At 36.3% G+C, this 18064-nt stretch overlaps 1 long non-coding RNA gene across 2 annotated transcripts; it reads left to right on the top strand.

The window, feature by feature from the left end:
• Positions 1-3693: 3693 nt before the first annotated feature.
• LOC108202180 (uncharacterized) lies at positions 3694-6101 on the top strand. 2 transcript variants are annotated; one of them, XR_010287321.1, is made up of 5 exons: positions 3694-3956; positions 4079-4375; positions 4926-5046; positions 5509-5685; positions 5766-6101. It is a non-coding gene; the product is annotated as an uncharacterized LOC108202180 (long non-coding RNA). The 2 variants fall into 2 exon arrangements; XR_010287320.1 differs by lacking the exon at positions 4926-5046 and having other exon boundaries at positions 3695-3956.
• The last annotated feature ends 11963 nt before the right edge of the window (positions 6102-18064 follow it).

Genomic DNA, 18064 nt, shown 5'->3' with positions numbered 1-18064 from the left:
TTCTGTTAACATCATCAACAGTGATAACAATCCTTCTTCCGTTAGGTAGATCCCCTATAATCTTGTAGTTCTCCAGGGTCGTAGAATTGACAGCATTAGAGTAGTAGTCGAATAGAGGTTGCACTTTAATCGGAATATCTGCTGTGAGTGCAGTACTGACTAGACTCTGTCTCGAAAGAAATCTGACCCAAGTCCGGAATCTATCAGAGCAATCATCAGGGTTAAGGCTGGCACGATAGTTAGTCTCAGCAATCACAAACTCTCCGGCCATTTTTAAAAATTAAAAATTGAATTAAGCGAGAATTTTTCAAATAAAATGTGAATTCTCAAATGTCTCGCAAATTTCAACTAATAATTAAACTTGATTAATTAATTAATAATTCGAAATATTAGAATAATATCGAATTAAAAGTTAATTAATTTAAATGGCACTAAAACAATTCTTTAAGTCTCAAAAACTCAGCAACACACCAAACAACCCCTTAATTTCGAAAACCCCAATTTCAAATAACACCAATCCAAACACGGCCCTAATCAGTCAAGAACCCTAATTCCAAATCGAATCAAATCCGTTCCAATACAATGCTGAGGGATCGATTGCAGCAGTCCACAACAGATTAGGCTTCTAAATTAAACAAATTCGTCCGATAAACCACCACGAATCGCACAAACTCAGGTAAAAAAATAGGCAGAGGTTCGACTAGATTCGATCGAAATCGAACACACCAGCAAGCAAAATAGCTTGAATAAACGTAACTCAGCAAGTTTATTAACTCAAAAACTTGAAAAACGATAGTTGAGATTGTGTGTGTATAGCGTGCGTGTATATGCAGTGAAATGGGGAAGATGAGTTTAGGCAAGACAATGGGATTGTATTGTCTTGTAAGTCGAGGGAGTATATATACTAACACCTAGCAAGACAAATAGATTGTCTTACCGAAAATCTAACGAAGGGGAAATGCAACGCTCGGAGCGACAATTTGAATTGTCTTGCCGAGGTGACATCTTGACTCGGGCAAGACAATATCGAATTGTCGCGCCGAGTCAAGGCTTGATAAGACAAACGGAATGTCTTACCGAGAAGCCAGAAAAGACACAGTCGCAAGACAATTAAATTGTCTTGCCGAAAACTGTTAAAAACAGAAAATATTATTAAATACAAATATGATTTTTGATTAATTTTTAAAGATAAGACCTTTTTGCACTTAAAATCAAAAATCTATAAAAACAATACTATATATTACACAAATATTTTGTAAATTCTAATTTTAATTAAATATAAATACTTATGAATTTAACTTTAATTCAAGAAAATGAATTAACTTAAACTCAAATATTTATGCTTAATTAACTTTGTAAAATACAAAATAAATACAAATAATTATCTAAATGCCTAGAGAATATTACAGGGGAGTATAAGAACACTTAGAAAATTACAGATTAATGTACAAGCATGCATAATTACTCAGAATATCATCAGATAATATACAGAAATTCATATAACATCTAATAATGAAGATATAATCACACAGAAAATTTACAAAAAACATATAAAAATATATAATGCATATGAAAAATATATACAAGAGAACTATGTCATATTTAACATCCCTAATTCACAAACCATCTTAGAGAAAGTGGATTCATCCAGTGGTTTAGTGAAGATGTCAGCAATTTGCTCAGTCGTGGGTACAAAATATAACACCACTGTACCATTCATGACATGTTCTCGAATGAAATGATACCTGATATCAATGTGCTTGGTTCTTGAATGTTGAACCGGATTGTTGGAAATGGCTATGGCACTTGTATTATCACAAAATATGGAAATTTTGTTTACTACAACACCATAATCATTCAGTTGATTCTTGATCCACAAGATCTGAGCACAGCAGCTTCCAGCAGCTATATACTCAGCTTCAGCAGTAGAAGTAGACACGGAGTGCTGCTTCTTGCTATACCAGGAAACCAACCGACGTCCTAGAAATTGACAGCTTCCAGACGTACTCTTCCTATCAATTCTGCATCCTGCATAATCAGAATCGGTATAGCCGGTTAAGTCAAAACCAGTATTCTTAGGGTACCAAATACCTAAACCAGGTGTACCCTTAATATATCTAAAGATTCTTTTGACGGCTATAAGATGTGATTCTTTAGGATCAGCTTGGAACCTAGCACACAAACATGTTGCAAACATGATATCTGGTCTACTTGCAGTAAGATAAAGTAAAGAGCCAATCATACCTCGATAGCTTGTGATATCAACTTTCTTACCAGATTTATCCTGGTCAAGCTTTGTGGCAGTGGCCATGGGTGTCTTTGCCGGTGAAGAGTCTTCTAGATTGTACTTTCGAAGAAGATCTTTGACATATTTATATTGGCAAATGAATATTCCATCTTCCTTTTGGCTTACTTGAAGACCAAGGAAGTAGCACAGCTCACCCATCATACTCATCTCATAGTTACTCTGCATCAACTTAGCAAATCTCTTGCACAAGTTGTCGTTAGTAGAACCAAATATAATATCATCAACATATATTTGCACAAATATCATATCCTTATCATGCAATTTGTAAAAGAGAGTTTTGTCTATGACACCTCTAGTAAAACTGTTTTCAATTAAAAACTCAAAGAGAGTGTCATACCATGTCCTTGGTGACTGCTTGAGTCCATAGACAGCTTTGAATAGGAAGTATACAAAATCAGCAAACTCTGGATTTTCAAAGCCAAGGGGGTTGTTCCAGATATACTTTTTCTTCTAGCTTTCCATTCAGAAATGCACTTTTCACATCCATTTGATAAACCTTGAAGTTGGAGTGTGCAGCAAATGCAAGAAATATTCTGATGGCTTCAAGACGAGCAACTGGAGCATAGGTTTCATCGTAATCAATTCCTTCTTCTTGTGAATAACCTTTTGCAACTAGTCTGGCTTTGTTTCTCACAACAATGCCATAACCATCTAACTTGTTACGGAAGACCCATCTAGCTCCAATGGTAGATTTTCCTTTTGGTCTTGGAACCAGGGCCCAGACTTCTTGTCTCTCAAATTGATTGAGTTCTTCTTGCATGGCAAGAACCCAATCAGGATCAGCAAGTGCTTCTTCTATTTTATTTGGTTCTAGTTGAGATAGAAACCCAGAGAATAGGCATTCATTTGTCGTAGCACTTCTAGTCTTGACACCAACATCAGGATCACCAATAATTAAATCAAAGGGATGATCTCTGCTCCAAATCCTTTCCCTTGGAAGATGTGTCCTTGATGATTCAGCAGTATTATCATTGAGATGAAATGTGTGACTAGTTGATCCATCAGCTCCCCCTGAGTTGTTGCCAGGTTGACTTGATGATCCACCACTAGCATTAGTGGAATCTCCAGTGTTTCCACCATTTCCTCCACCATCACTACTAGAATTACTGCCTACGACATCGGTGCTTAGACATCAGTTGCTCAAACGACCGATGTTAATGTAATTTAAGACATCAATTTTTTTTAATCGATGTTATCATGAAATTTAGACATCGGTTGAGAAAATAACCGATGTCAATAGTTATTTTTAAAAATAGAGAATTGTATAGAAGACATCGGTTCAGGACATGACTGTTGTCATTTTTTCTTAGAAATCGGTTAAATTTTCACCCGTTGTTAAATTATATTTTTAAAAAACTGAAACAACAACTAATTACTTTTATTCCGTTCATTTCCCACACTTAACCAAAAAAATTCCCCGCCCCTCTTTCTCACACTTAAGCAAAATATTCAGCCTACCTCCCGAAACATTCAGTCTCCCTCCTCCCTCCCGACACATCTCCCTCTCCCTCTTCCCTCCCGACACTTCCCACCTCTCACTCCCTCGCTCCTCCGCCTCATCTCTCACATATCTCTAGTGTCTCTCACATCTCCGCTGCATCAAATTAGGGTTTCAATTGAACCCCAAATTGGATGAAGCATCAAATTGGTACTTTTGGTGCTTCGAGAATCACCTAATTTCTCACCCTGAAGCACCTAATTTTTTTGTAATTAGGTTTATTTCGATTGAGTTTGTTTTCACTAATTTTGGGGGTTTTCATTATTAAACAGATCTGGAGGTTTGGAGGCTTGAAGAGGTTCCACTGAACTTGAAGAGTTTACAGTGAGCTTGAAGAGGTTTGTTTTATTTTGTTTGTGTATAGCTTTGTTATAAGCTTTTCTTCAGTGCATATCTGTCTTGAGGTTATAGAATTAGATGTATCTTCCTAAGCTAAAACTTAATTTTCGAGGGTCTTTGTGAGTTAAATTGTATTTGTTTTGTGGAAATTGGATATTTGAAAAGATTATATATGTTTGTGTATCTATAATTGTATACTATGCGTTTGGGTTTGATCCTCAAATAAGCAGGTAAAACTACTTTACAGACTAAATGCTTCCCCCTTTCCCTAATTTCTGTCCAGTCTATCCTTGTCGCTATCTATCATACATTAATGTGCAGAGACTGGACTCTTAATTTATTAGACCATGTGCGATATACTTTTAACGTGAGGCTTCCTGTTGTTCTTTGTTGATTATCATTGATCGTTTCAACCATAAGTGTCATAGGTTATTAATAGAATGAGTTGATTAAAATGTTCATAATTACCAGCCCTCTGAAGTCCATGCAGTCACCCTGCAATAACGCTCTAATATTTTTAAGAATTATATCAGAATAAGCTCTAAACATGCCATGAAATACAGCTTCTTTGTATTTAAAGTTAATACGTCAGAACACCCCTCTCGCAAGAAATACAGTCTGCGACTACCACGCTGCCTCCACACATATATAGCTTATTGTTTGTAATAAAATATACACATTTCACTTACATATATATTTCACCTATAGTAAAGGTCTTACACGTTCTGATACTACTGATTCAGAGTACAAATAAATAAATCTTAGCAACATACTGTGTAGGAATTCAGATACAGTCAGATGCTTTGAAGTAGGAGCCAAAAGGAATATAAAAGCAGCTTGCAACTTAGCTAGAGTTGAAATCCAATACAAACACATCCTATGCAATAATAGTTACTAACAGGTATATTTTATATAGAGGTGCATAACTTTCAGGTCATAAAATTGTCAGGAGTTCTGTTTTATGTAATGTTTGTGTCATGTATCAAAGTCTTTTCCAGGTGGACTAGTGAATTGTTTGTAAGCAGAGGCAAGTGAGTATTATATTCCCTTCTTTAATTTTCATGGTAAAGAGTTGTCTCCTGATTTATATAGCTTTGTTATGTCATAAATGACAAAAAAAGAAAAAGAAGATAGCCGCTAATTGTTTTTGGGCGAAGTCCATAATTTTACTTGAGTTTTCACTAATATCATGCTATTCTGGTCTCCTTGACGCTTTAAGCATGACTTGCGTGAATAGACTTACTGCATTGTGTGTGTGTGTGCTACTCATATATATAGCCGGAGCAGACTAGCTGCAATTCATATGTGTAATCCCTGTACTCATTACTAATGTCGAAAATGCATATATTGTTTGGTCTTGCAGAATGGTCTAGATGTGGATTACAGGGAATCTGAATGCTATATCACAGTTTCTATATAACAGAATGGTATTGATTACTATCACTGCCATGAAATTATAACTATATGTTTCTTACTTTCCTTTAAACTAGCCTGTCAGATTTTTTGTTGCATATGTGATATAAGAAGACCGAAGCATCAGGTAAATCTAGCATCTGGTGCAACACACCTATGTACTGCTGGCACTTTACTTAATCTAGCTTTCTGCTCTATAATATGTAGATTTTCATTTGATAAAAGCTGTGTTGTCTACGAATACCATGAGTTTCGGCTTGGCGCTGAGGAGAAAGCTTTGTCACAATTTGTTGAACCGCGAACGTCATGAAGTTTCAGCCTGCTAATGAGCTGGTTATTGGGTTACCAATTGTGTTTGAACTGTAATGTATTCGGAGAAATTGTGCTTGGTTGGATGAAAACTATTGCATGGATTGTATTTGGTAGTTAGGTACCTAGTTTTTTGGATTTGGAATTCGAGAAGCGGATATATATGATTGTTTTTGTGATCTCTTGGTTGTATATACATATATGTATATGGCTTGTTTGCATTTTGATTTGGTATATTCTGGTATCAAGCAAAAACAGGGGTGGTTATTTTAATTCCATTCATAATAGACATCACTAGCTTGTATATAAAAACTGATGCTAAAAACCTTGAATTACAACGCTTTAAGGGAACATAACCGATGTCTAAAAATTCTATACACATCAGGTAAACATAATCTGTACACATATACCTGATGTCTTATTAATTTTTTGACATCATATTAAAAAAAGACTGATTTTAAATAAATAAATAGACATCGTTTTTTTTCTAACTAATGATGTTAAAGCCTGTAAATTACTTGTGTATGATATGTTTTACTAGGCCTAATACACCTAATATTGATCTTGAAGTAGTTATTATTATAACGAAAATGGGATCTTAGACATCAGGTACACCCAGAAGCGTTGTGTAAACCCACTTTAGACATCGGGTTTTAGCCGATGTCTATGCATGGGTACCTTTAACATCACATGCGAAGACATCGCTCGGTTTTTAGATAGACATCGGCTAAAAACCGATGTCGTAGGCCTTTTTTCTGGTAGTGCATTGCCTGGATCATTACCATCATTGTTGTCATCTCCTGTTGCAACCTCAGGTGGTATTTCATCATCTGAATCAGAGTCTGGATAGTTGTCAAACTTCAGAGACTCAGATGGATCAGCAGATTGTAGACTTGGAAGTTTAGTGTCATCAAATGTAACATTGACACTAACTTTCACTGATAGAGTGTCAATAACAAAAACTCTATAAGCAATTTTGGTATAACCAACAAAGATTGCTTCATATGCCTTTGGCTCAAACTTACTTAAGTTCTCTTCACCATCTTTAAGAACAAAGCACTTGGCTCCAAAGACATGAAGATGTTTGACATATGGTTTCTTGTTGTTATACAGTTGAAAGGGAGTTTTCATGTGATCCTTATTGATCAAATTTCTGTTCTGGGTGTAGCAGGCAGTGCTCACAGCTTCAGCCCAAAAGTACAGAGGAAGCTTTGCTTCAGCAATCATTGTTCTAGCAGCTTCAATCAGTGTACGATTCTTTCTTTCGACGAATCCATTTTGTTGAGGAGTTCTTGGTGCTGAGTATTGTCTGTTGATTCCCTTGTTAGAGTAAAAGTTGATTAAGGTTTGACTCTTGAACTCAGTTCCATTATCTGATCTTACAGCTTTTACAGGAACACCCTTTTCCAACTCAACCAACTTGATATGATCAATTACTGTCAGGGGAGTTTCATCCTTGGAAGCTAGGAAGTAAACCCAAGTAAACTTTGAGAAGTCATCCACAATGACCAAAGCATATCTTCCTCCATCAATTGAAGTAATATTCATTGGGCCAAATAAATCCATGTGCAACAGGTGCAATGGTTCAGTGATACTATTGATGGTCTTGCTTTTGTGAGATGCTCTCTTTGCTTTTCCTTTCTGACAAGCTTCACAGAGATCATCAGATGTAAATTCCAGGGAAGGCAAACCTCTCACCAAATCTCTCTTGACCAGAGAGTTTAAAGTTTTGAAATTGAGGTGTGAGAGTTTCTTATGCCATAACTGACTATCTTCAGAAGATGTTTTTGCATAGAAGCAGTGATATTCATTTCCTGGTCCAGTAGATAGATCAGCTACAAATATGTTGCCTTTCCTGATGCCACATAGTGAAGGACGTTTATCCTTGGTATGTTTGATTATACATATTTCCTTTTCAAAGTGAACATAATAACCCTTGTCACAAAACTGGCTGACACTAAGGAGATTATGTTGTAGTCCTTCAACTAGTGCAATTTCTTCTATGATGATCCTTCCAACTTTATACTTGCCATATCCAACAGTACGACCCTTGCTATTATCAGCAAAAGTTACTGTAGGTCCAGTTGCCTCTCTAACTTCTGTCAGCAGGGATCTATTGCCAGTCATGTGCCTTGACGCTCCACTGTCAAGCACCCAAACAACTCGAACAACTCCACTGGCACCCTGCAAAAGACAACTTGATTAAACATTCTTTGGGACCCACACTTGATTGGGTCCAGCAAACTTAAAGAACTGATTTATGTCAGGTGTAACAACAGAGCCTCTTGGACTGATACTTGGTTCAGACTTGACTGAACTTACTTCCTTAACAACAGCCTTATAAACCTTAGTTTTAGGCTTTGGAACATAAGTCTCCTTCCTAACATGAGGAGGACTAGCAGTCTTTGCCCTAGCATACTTCTTGTTTGTGTGTTGTCTTGGTGATGTGTTTTCATTTTTAGCATGCAAATTCTTAAAATAAGCAGACATAGTATTGAAAGCACATAGCATACAATCATCAACACCATAATATTTATGGCATGCATCAAATACAGGAGAAACAGGAATATCAGTCACAATAGCAGGAACATCAACAGATTCTACTCTAACATTGTTAACAGTTTTAAAGTTCTCAGTAGAATGGCATCTATTGTTTCTGTTCTTACTATTCACAAAGTTATTAGGCTTGTTGAACTTAGTTCTTTCTGAGTTGACACCTAAACCAGCTTTAGGCAACCTAACATTGCCTTTCACTTTGATTGATTTCAGGTTTGTCAGAATCTCATCTCTCATCTCATTACTCTCTTTCATTTTAAGGTCTTCCTGTTTGAGTTCATATTTAATGACAATAGGAGTTTCTAACAGAGGTTCAGCTACTGAGGATTTAAACAAAGGATGAGGGGAATTTTTCAAAACAAAAGGAATTCCTCTCTCCTCAGCACTCTTCTTAAAGGGAATAATGTTACTAGCCTTTCCTACAGATTTGTTATAGTCAAAGCCTATTCCAACAGTTCTCTTGATCTCTTGTTTATCATTAAGCTCTTTAACTATAGTGGAGGCATCTTGAAAGGCCTTACATTTCACTTTCTCTTCGTCTAGCTGAAGTCTTAAAGCAATCTCACCTTTTTCTAGAACTCTGACTTTAGCTACTTGTAACCCTAAATCCATAGTCAGTTGTTCAATTTTAGGTTTCAATACATTCATCTCATTCATCTTATAAGCATGAATATCTAAGACTAACGTATCAATTTTAAGATTGGCAGCTTTCAACTTCTTAATAGCATCATCTCTTTCAAGTCCTAATTGCATAAACAGTTTAGGGCATGTAGGATCTACCTGAAAGCTTCCAGCAGGAGGAGGTGAAGATGATCCAGTATTAGCCATGAAAGCAACATTCCCTAGCTGCTCCTCTTCATCACTATCTGTATCATCCCAGCTTTTGCCTTCTGCTAGATAAGATTTGCTTTTGAAGTTATGACCTCCAGAAGTTCCCTGATTATTTCTCACTAAGGCATCATACTTCTGTTTCAGCTCATCGTAGGAATCCTTTCTCTTTCCTTGAACCTTGGGTTGCTTGCACTCAGTTGCAAAGTGTCCAGGTTCACCACAGTTGAAACATTTAAATTTACTTCTATCCACCATCCCAGTCTTGTATCCTCCTTTGCTTGTAGAAGATGAATAACCTCCCTTCTGAAACTTACTAGCAGTAGGTTTGTATTTATAGGAAGGGTTCTTCCGGAATCTCATGTTTCCAAACTTCTTGGCAAACAATGATAGAGATTGATCTTCTAACAGTTCTAGCTCTTCCATTGTATAGAACTCATCATCACCACTGGAAGAAGCAGTCTGACCCATCTCAGGTACAACAAACTCCTAAGTGGTTTTAGAAGGAACAACAACATCCTTCTTTTCTTCCGGTGTAGGTGATTCAACAACTAGAGCTCTTGAGTGGTTCTGTGTTTTACCCCATCCATATCTCTGCTTTGTCTGAGCTTGTTCCAGTTCATAAGTCTTCAGAACTCCGTAGAGTCTTTCCAGAGATATCTCATTCAGATCTCTGCTTTCCCTGATTGCAGTGATCCTGTGTTCCAGATGTTCAGGAAGGGTTACGAGAAACTTCATGTTGACCTCTTTATTGTCGTAGTATTTTCCATTCAGATTTAAGTTGTTAATCAGATTATTAAGTCTGATGAAAACATCTGAAATCCCTTCTCCGGGATTGGAACCAAACTGTTCATACTGAGCCATCAGTATTTCTTTCTTGTTCTCTCTTACTTCTTCTGAGCCTTCATTAATGCTCTCTAGCGTATCCCAGATTTGCTTCGCATTCGTACAATTAACAACAGCATTGTACATGACAGGATCTAGGGATTCAACTAAGATCAGTTGAAGAGTGTCATCAAGGTTCATCTGTTCACTCTCTTCATCCGTGTACTCAGAAAGTTCTTTCGGAACAGTTTTATGAGGCATTAACACACCATCCTCTTGGTGTGCTATTATAAGCTTCATCGGAGTTGAAACACCCTTGTTCAAAATCCCGATGTATTTCCTGTTCGCAGTGCGGAGGAATAGTAACATGTGCCTCTTCCATAGGCCGAAGTGTTCTTTGCTGAACGGTGGGATTTTAATGCTACTAATCTTTTGTGTACTCATTTTTAAAGGTTTAAAGTGAATAGTGTTTGAATGAGATTTGGATTACTGAAAGAAAAATATTTTTAATCAAAATTAATTTTTGGAATAAAATTAATTCGAATAAAAAATATTTGAACGTTACAGAGTGTGTATAGGATCTGATACGGAAAAATGGTATCAACCGCTCTGATGCCAATTGTTAGGTCCAGATACGATTGTAGAAGGGGGGGGGGTTGAATACAATCGTTACAAAATAATGGCGGAAGTGAATCTGATTGAATATAACTTGTTAATCAGATTATAATTAATTAATATAACAATGTTTGAAGTCGTTATATAATTAATATGGTTCAGTTTTAATGACCACTAAAGTTCGTAGAATAAATTCAACAGGGTATATTCTAGATTTAGTGACTAAAACAACCGGGTTATCAAAGCACAGAAAACTGTGGATATAACGATCAAGCAAGTTACGAACAACTTGAAAGCTTTACAAATGCTTTGAATATCAAAGTGATGAACACTAAAAATGAAGAATGCAATGTCATATTTATAGGCAAAGCATTGTACTTGTAAGACAATGCAAAGACAAGACAATCTAGAAAGGAAAGACAATTTAAATGTCTTACAAAGCCATTTACACAGCAGAAAGACAATCCATAAGAAGGGCAAGACAATTTAACTTCGGTAGGACAATTAGAATTGTCTTGCAGGCATCCATTCGGCCAGACAATCAAGGATTGTCTTGGCAGAAGTCTTTCGGCCAGACAATCAAGGATTGTCTTGGCAGAAGTCTTTCGGCCAGACAATCAAGATTGTCTTGCAAGCATCCACTGAAATTGTCTTGCAGCTAGATCATGCATTCGGTCAGACAAATAATTGTCTTGCTGACTTCTTGATTTCTTCGGTAAGACAAAAGAATATTGTCTTGGCTGTTGCTTCAAATCTTCGGTCAGACAATCTAATTGTCTTGCTGGAATCATCACCATTCGGTAAGACAAAAACGTTTGTCTTGCATTGGTTGCACTGCCACTTGGTTAGACAATTGAGATTGTCTTTCGGGTGGCTTTAATAAATGAAAGACATTTATTTGTCTTGGCAGATGGACTCCATTCGGTAAGACAATATCAAATTGTCTTGCTGAGTTGGTTTAGGTGTAATTTGTAATTTATATTAAATAGAAAATTATCCACTTAATTAAGTTAATTATATATATTCATAAATTAAATTAATTCGAGAGTGAATTAATTTAATAAATAAATTACATAATTAATATAATTATTTAAGAAGTGAAATATTAATCGATTAAATATTTAATCACCTATTCTTCAGTGGAACAGCTTCCTGTCTTCTTTAAACTTTAATAACTTCGTCTTGATCTGTCGAACGAACGAACTACCACTTCTGCTTGACTTCAAATATTTAATTTGAATAACTGATACACAGATGTACTGTCTGGTTCATCTGTATCTAGTTAAATCAAATATTCTCTGTCAAATAAACATTAAGAATTTGGTTTGTTCGTCGAGTCTTTGTCTTGTAAGTACATCTTCATTAAATGGAATCTTCTGATAAAATAAAGTATAGAAACTTTATATCTTCTGAACTCCTGGACGTGCCACAAAAGATTATTTGTGCACTGAGGCTTGAACATATTAATGAACTTCTTTCAGTGGTGTGCAGCAGCATCCTGGAATTTATCTGACATATAATTCCTATAAATCATTTGACGTTCTTCGTACGGATTCCGATGACTTGCTATTTACGGAGCTTTCTTATCTGAGTTGAGTTGTACCTCTTTAAATACAAATAGGCTGAACATATGCCTTTCAGTCCCGGTAAGGGGTGGAGTTTTGCCCTTATCCCCTACCCGGGTAGGTCTGGGTGAGGGATGAAGTTTTATGTTTTTCCCCCCTATCCGGGTAATCCCGGGTAAAGGCTAAGGATTTTGTTTTTGCTTCCTTAACCGGGTGTATCCGGGTAAGGGATGGGGACTTTGTGTTTGCTTCCTACCCGAGTTGCCTTGGTCAGGATGTGAAGTCATGCCCAGGCTTCTCAGTCCAGGTTGGGGAAGCTGGATCCGGGTTAGATGGGATGCGAGGCATTAGAGACACGCTAGAATTTGAAAGGGTTTTTGTAACGCCTCGCTTTGAAATTCAAAATGGTGCGTCTTTTTAGGCAATGATGGCAGTTGTATTTTGTATTGCTGAGGCAATCAGGTCGCGACACGTGGCAACGACGGTTTTTGCCTATAAATACATAGGTAGTCAGCCATTTCTTATTATTTTTTTATTTTCATCCACACTCTTCATTTGCTCAAGTCTTCTTCCCCAGGAGAATTTTGCGAGAGCTGCTTTGCTTCAAGTCTGGCTACTGGAGCAAATGTTTCATCATAGTCTGGCTACTGGAGCAAATGTTTCATCATAGTTTGGCTACTGGAGCAAATGTTTCATCATAGTCTATTCCTTCTTGAGAGTAGCCTTTAGCAACCAGTCTTTTTTTATTCCTTGTTACAACACCATTTTCACCCATCTTGTTTCCGAATACCCATTTTGTACCAACAATAGCTCTGTCTTTTGGTTTAGGCACCAGCTTCCATACTTTATTTCTTTCAAATTGGTTTAGCTTCTCTTGCATAGCTAAAATCCAGTCAGGATCAAGAAGAGCTTCTTCACCCTTTTTAGGTTCTTCTTGTGATAGAAAACTGCTATACAGACATTCATCCATGGTGCCTCTTCTTATTTTGACACCAGCAACTGCACTTGTCCATTTTCTCTGAGGAGGAAGATTTGATCTGGATGAACTGGCTTCATTTGTGAAGTCATGTTCATTTTGAGAAGCTCCCCCTAAATGTGTGGACCTTGAACTACTAGCAATTGATGGACTAGAAGTTGATGGAACATTAGCCATTGATGAGATAGGAGATATATCAACTACTGTTCTAGCAGTTGATGTATTATTAGCAATTGATGGAATGTTTCCACCAATATATTCAGCATAATAATCATCATCACTTTCCAGCTCTACCACACCTTCAGTCTCATTTTCAAATTGAAGAACATCATGAAATCCTTAATCATCCAGGCCTTGAATTTTCTTGTCATCAAACATCACATGGACAGATTCCATAACAATGTTTAATCTTAGTTTGTAGACTCTATAAGCCTTTCCAGCTGCATATCCAACAAAAATTCCTTCATCTGCCTTTGCTTCAAATTTTCCAAGATTTTCACCTTGATTTTTCCGTACAAAACACTTGCATCCAAAGACATGTAGGAAGTTCAGAGTTGGCTTCTTTCCTTTAAACAATTGTTAGGGTGTCATTACTTGTGCTTGATTTATCAGAGAAATATTTTGAGTATAACATGCTGTGTTAACAGCTTCAGCCCAAAAATATGTAGGCAACTTTGATTCTTTAAGCATTGTTCTAGAAGCTTCAATAAGAATTCTGTTCTTCCTTTCAACCACACCATTTTGTTGAGGGGTTCTTGCAGCTGAGAACTCATTGTGAATTCCTTTTTCTTCACAGAAGTCTTTCATTATGGAATTTTTGAACTCAGTCCCATTGTCACTTCTGATCCTTGAAACTTTCCTTTTTGGATCAATGTTGTCAACTATCTTAATGTGATTGATGATGATTTCACTTGCTTCATCCTTGGAATAAAGGGAATAAGTCCAAGTAAATCTTGTAAAATCATCCACAATCACAAGACAATATTTCTTCTTTCACATTGACATGATGTTGACTGGTCTAAACAAATCCATATGCAGAAGCTGTAGAGGTCTATCAATTGAGGATTTCAATTTGCTTTTGAAAGGGGACTTTCTTTGCTTTCCAATTTGACACGCATCACAGAGGCCATCCTCGGAGAATTCCAATTTTGGCAGTCCTCTAACAAGATATTTTCTCACAAAATCATTCCTGGTCTTGAAATTTAAATGAGAAAGTTTCTTGTGCCATAACCAACTGTCATCCAGACTTGCTTTGCTGAACAAGCAAGTGAGTGAATCTGTATTGGTAGAATTGAAGTCATCTATGTAGACATTTCCCTTCCTGTTTCCAGTTAGCACCACTTTGTTATCTTTTTGTCAGAAATAACACAGGCTTCTGTTGAGAACCAAACTTGATGTCCTCTGTCACATAGTTGACTGATGCTAAGCAAATTGTGCTTAAGACCTTTAACTAATGCAACATTGTCAATGATGACATTCCCTTTTGAAATCAAGCCATATCCCAGAGTAAATCCTTTGCTGTCATCTCCAAAGGTAATACTAGGGCCAGCTCTTTCCTCAAACTTGCTGAGCAGGGTAGAATCTCCAGTCCATTGCTGGTGGTGGAAGAATTAGCTTCATCTCTAATTGCCATCAAGGCCAGATTGACATGCTCCTCATTGTCAGAGTCACCTTCATCAGCAGCCCAGTCACTATCTTCAGTTATGAATGCCTTTTCCTTATTCTGCTTGAGTAGATCAAAATATTTTCTTCTGTAATCTACACTTTCAGAAGAAGATCCTTTCTTCTTAGCAGAGGGTCTTCTGCATTCATTGGAAAAATGCCGAGGTAGACCACAGTTAAAACATTTGAACTTTGATCTATCAACCACACCAGATGGTTTGGATTGCTTTCCTCTATTGAAGGGTCTAGAGCTGACAGCATTTCTTTTGAACTTAAGTTTAGAGAATTTTCTGGCAGGAAAGGCTAGGTGTTCATCAAGATCATCTAGTTCATCTTGAGTTGAAGATTCCTCATTTTCTTTAATGATTTTTCCTTTGTTCTTTCCTTCACAAGCATTGCTGCTTGAGGCTTTACTAGCAACTACAAGAGCCATAATTTTCTCCTTTTTGGAGTTCTTCTCCAGTTCTTCATCTTGCTGTATTTCAAGCTCATAAGTTTTAAGAATACCATAAAGTTTGTCAAGTGAGTATTCATTAAAATTTTGAGCTTGTCATAAAGCAACAGTCATGGGCTTCCAATCTCTAGGCAAGGCTCTCAGAAATTTGAGATTTGAGTCCTTGACCATGTAGATTCGTCCATACAATTTTAATCCATTTAACAGTTTTGAAATTTGTTAAATAGATTATTTAGAGATTCTCGAGATTTGGAGTGGAAGCTCTCATATTGTTGAACAAACAGCTACATCTTGTTTTCCCTGACTTGATTAGTGCCTTCACATAGAGCTTGAATAGTGTCACATACTTCTTTAGCAGTGGGACAATTGATGACACTGTCAAACATGTCATCATCAATACCATTAAACTGAATGTTCATGGCCTTGTTGTCCTTGTGCACTTCTTTCTCATCTTCTTCAGTAAACTCAGATGGATTTTTGGGCACTTCAATATCTTCAGCTTCCCTTCCATCAAGTCCCAGGGCAGTGTTGATTTTAACTGGAACATGTGGTCCTTTCTCAATACAGTTGATATCGCTAGGATCTAAGGAAAGAAGATGCATCCTCATTTTCACTTTCGAGTGAAAGTAGTGTTCTTTGACCAGCATTGGGATCTTGACTCCTTCATCTCTTCTTCCCATTGTTGATTGTCTTTAGGATCTTGAACTTCTTGTATGTTAGAAGACCATCTCTGATACCAATTGTTATACAGACAATGCAAACAATAAGTTAGATTGTAGAAGGGGGGGTTGAATACAATCTACAAAAATTCCAACTAATTTATGCTTAACAGATTATATTCAAGCTTACAAGAGAAAATTAAAACTAAAACAGAAATTTAAAGAACAAGGATCTTAAAAATTTTAGGTGGATTGTTTGATCCACCTGAGAGGTTTTTATATTAAGAACCTTCCAAGTAAGATTACTTGGCTGCTTACAAAAGAATGAAGATCAGAAGCTTACAATTTCTTGCCCACTATCTCTACTGCTTTGCTCTTCAGTTCTCAGTGTTTTGATACTTTGACATGTAAATTACAAAGTGAATATATACTGCTACAAACAAAACTAGTCTGTAAAAGTATTTTCCTACTTAGTTTCTAGCTATTACAAATATAGAATTTCTTGGACTTGATAAAACATTTGGCAACTTGAGATTCTTGTTGCTTTGCCAGAAATGGTAGGCTTCGAGGTTCTCAATATTTGACTAAACTGCTTTTGGTTTAGCTTCCAAAACTGGTGCAACATCTGTCACATCAACCCATGTGCTTCTTGTCTTTTACTTGACTTGTAGCTGCCAATTGCTAGTTATCAATTGGTAATATTATTAATTGATAATATTATCAATCGATAATATCTTTGAACTAGCGATTGATAACTTTCTTGAATTATCGATTGATAGCCTTCCTTGACTATCAATTGATGTGTTGATGCAGCGATTGATAAGCTCTTCAATTTAGCCATTGATACTTCATGACTAGCGATCGATCTTCACTTCACTTGGATAGATCACATGACTTCACATATTTACAATTATGTCACCCTATCTATACATCCATTGATAGATCAACTGCTAATCTAAAAGTATACATTATTATCACATCAATCGCTAAGTTGCTCCAGCTTTGTTACAGTACCACATCATCCGTTGATGGGTGAATCTGATCAATTGCTACTGCCTTAGCACACTAGCATTTTATCAGCTACATGCAGTTTTATTATAAGTAAGAATAAAACACTTTGTATCATCAAGCATCACATATTCCTAACAAACATTTTATTAGTTAGTAGAGGCTTGTCTATAAGGCCATGATATAATGCTAACAAAAACACTTGTACGTTCGCTTCCCAGTCACACAACACTATTTGAAACCATTGTATGACTTTTCATAGACAACACAACATAAAAAACACTTGTCCCATTACAACAACGGTTTCTCGGAATATTGTCTGAGGTTTCTTCACACATTAGCACCGAAAACAGTTGTCTATCGTGCATCATTACACAATACCACAGTTAATGTAATGACCCAGATTTTTTTTAAAATCTAATTATTATTATTAAAGTGATTTCTATAAAAAGGAATGAATAAGATTTATATATTATTCCAGTTTAATGAGGTTTCAAAATTTTATATTAAACCTTGGGTTATTGTGTTATTGATATATGATTATATCTTCAAAATTGGGTTTTATATATTATTTTGAAAATTCTAGACGAATATCATGTGAATATATGTGTTATGTGACTAAGTGGTGTTGGTGGAATTGTTTGTTAATTAGTTATGATTATTTGTGAATATTATATGAATTTTTGTGAATTATGTGTTACCTGGTTTATTTAATTGACTGCTCATATGTATTCGTATGCGCGAGATTTCAATTTCTATATGCTCGGGATAAAATATAGTTTATTCAGAAATTTTCATATTGATTTATGGATTGCTATATGATTTTATAATTGATTTATGGATTTAATTGCGTATATTTGTATTTGATTACTCGTTAATCGTCGACTTGTAACGGTGTGCGATTTTACTTCCCGAAAGTTTCAACAAAACTTGCCTTTAGCCTAATTTGAATATTTCAGACATTTTTCGTGTTTTGACTTTTTCGATCCGGAGTACGGTTTTTCCCGGAGTCGGTCCGGCGGAGTTTTTCGGGTATTTTAATTATCGAT

The sequence above is a fragment of the Daucus carota genome, chromosome 9, assembly GCF_001625215.2.
Source record: "Daucus carota subsp. sativus chromosome 9, DH1 v3.0, whole genome shotgun sequence".
In the NCBI taxonomy this organism is placed as follows: domain Eukaryota; kingdom Viridiplantae; phylum Streptophyta; class Magnoliopsida; order Apiales; family Apiaceae; genus Daucus; species Daucus carota.
The sequence above is the reverse complement of the archived record's forward strand: the minus strand, read 5'-3'. Positions and strand labels throughout refer to the sequence as shown.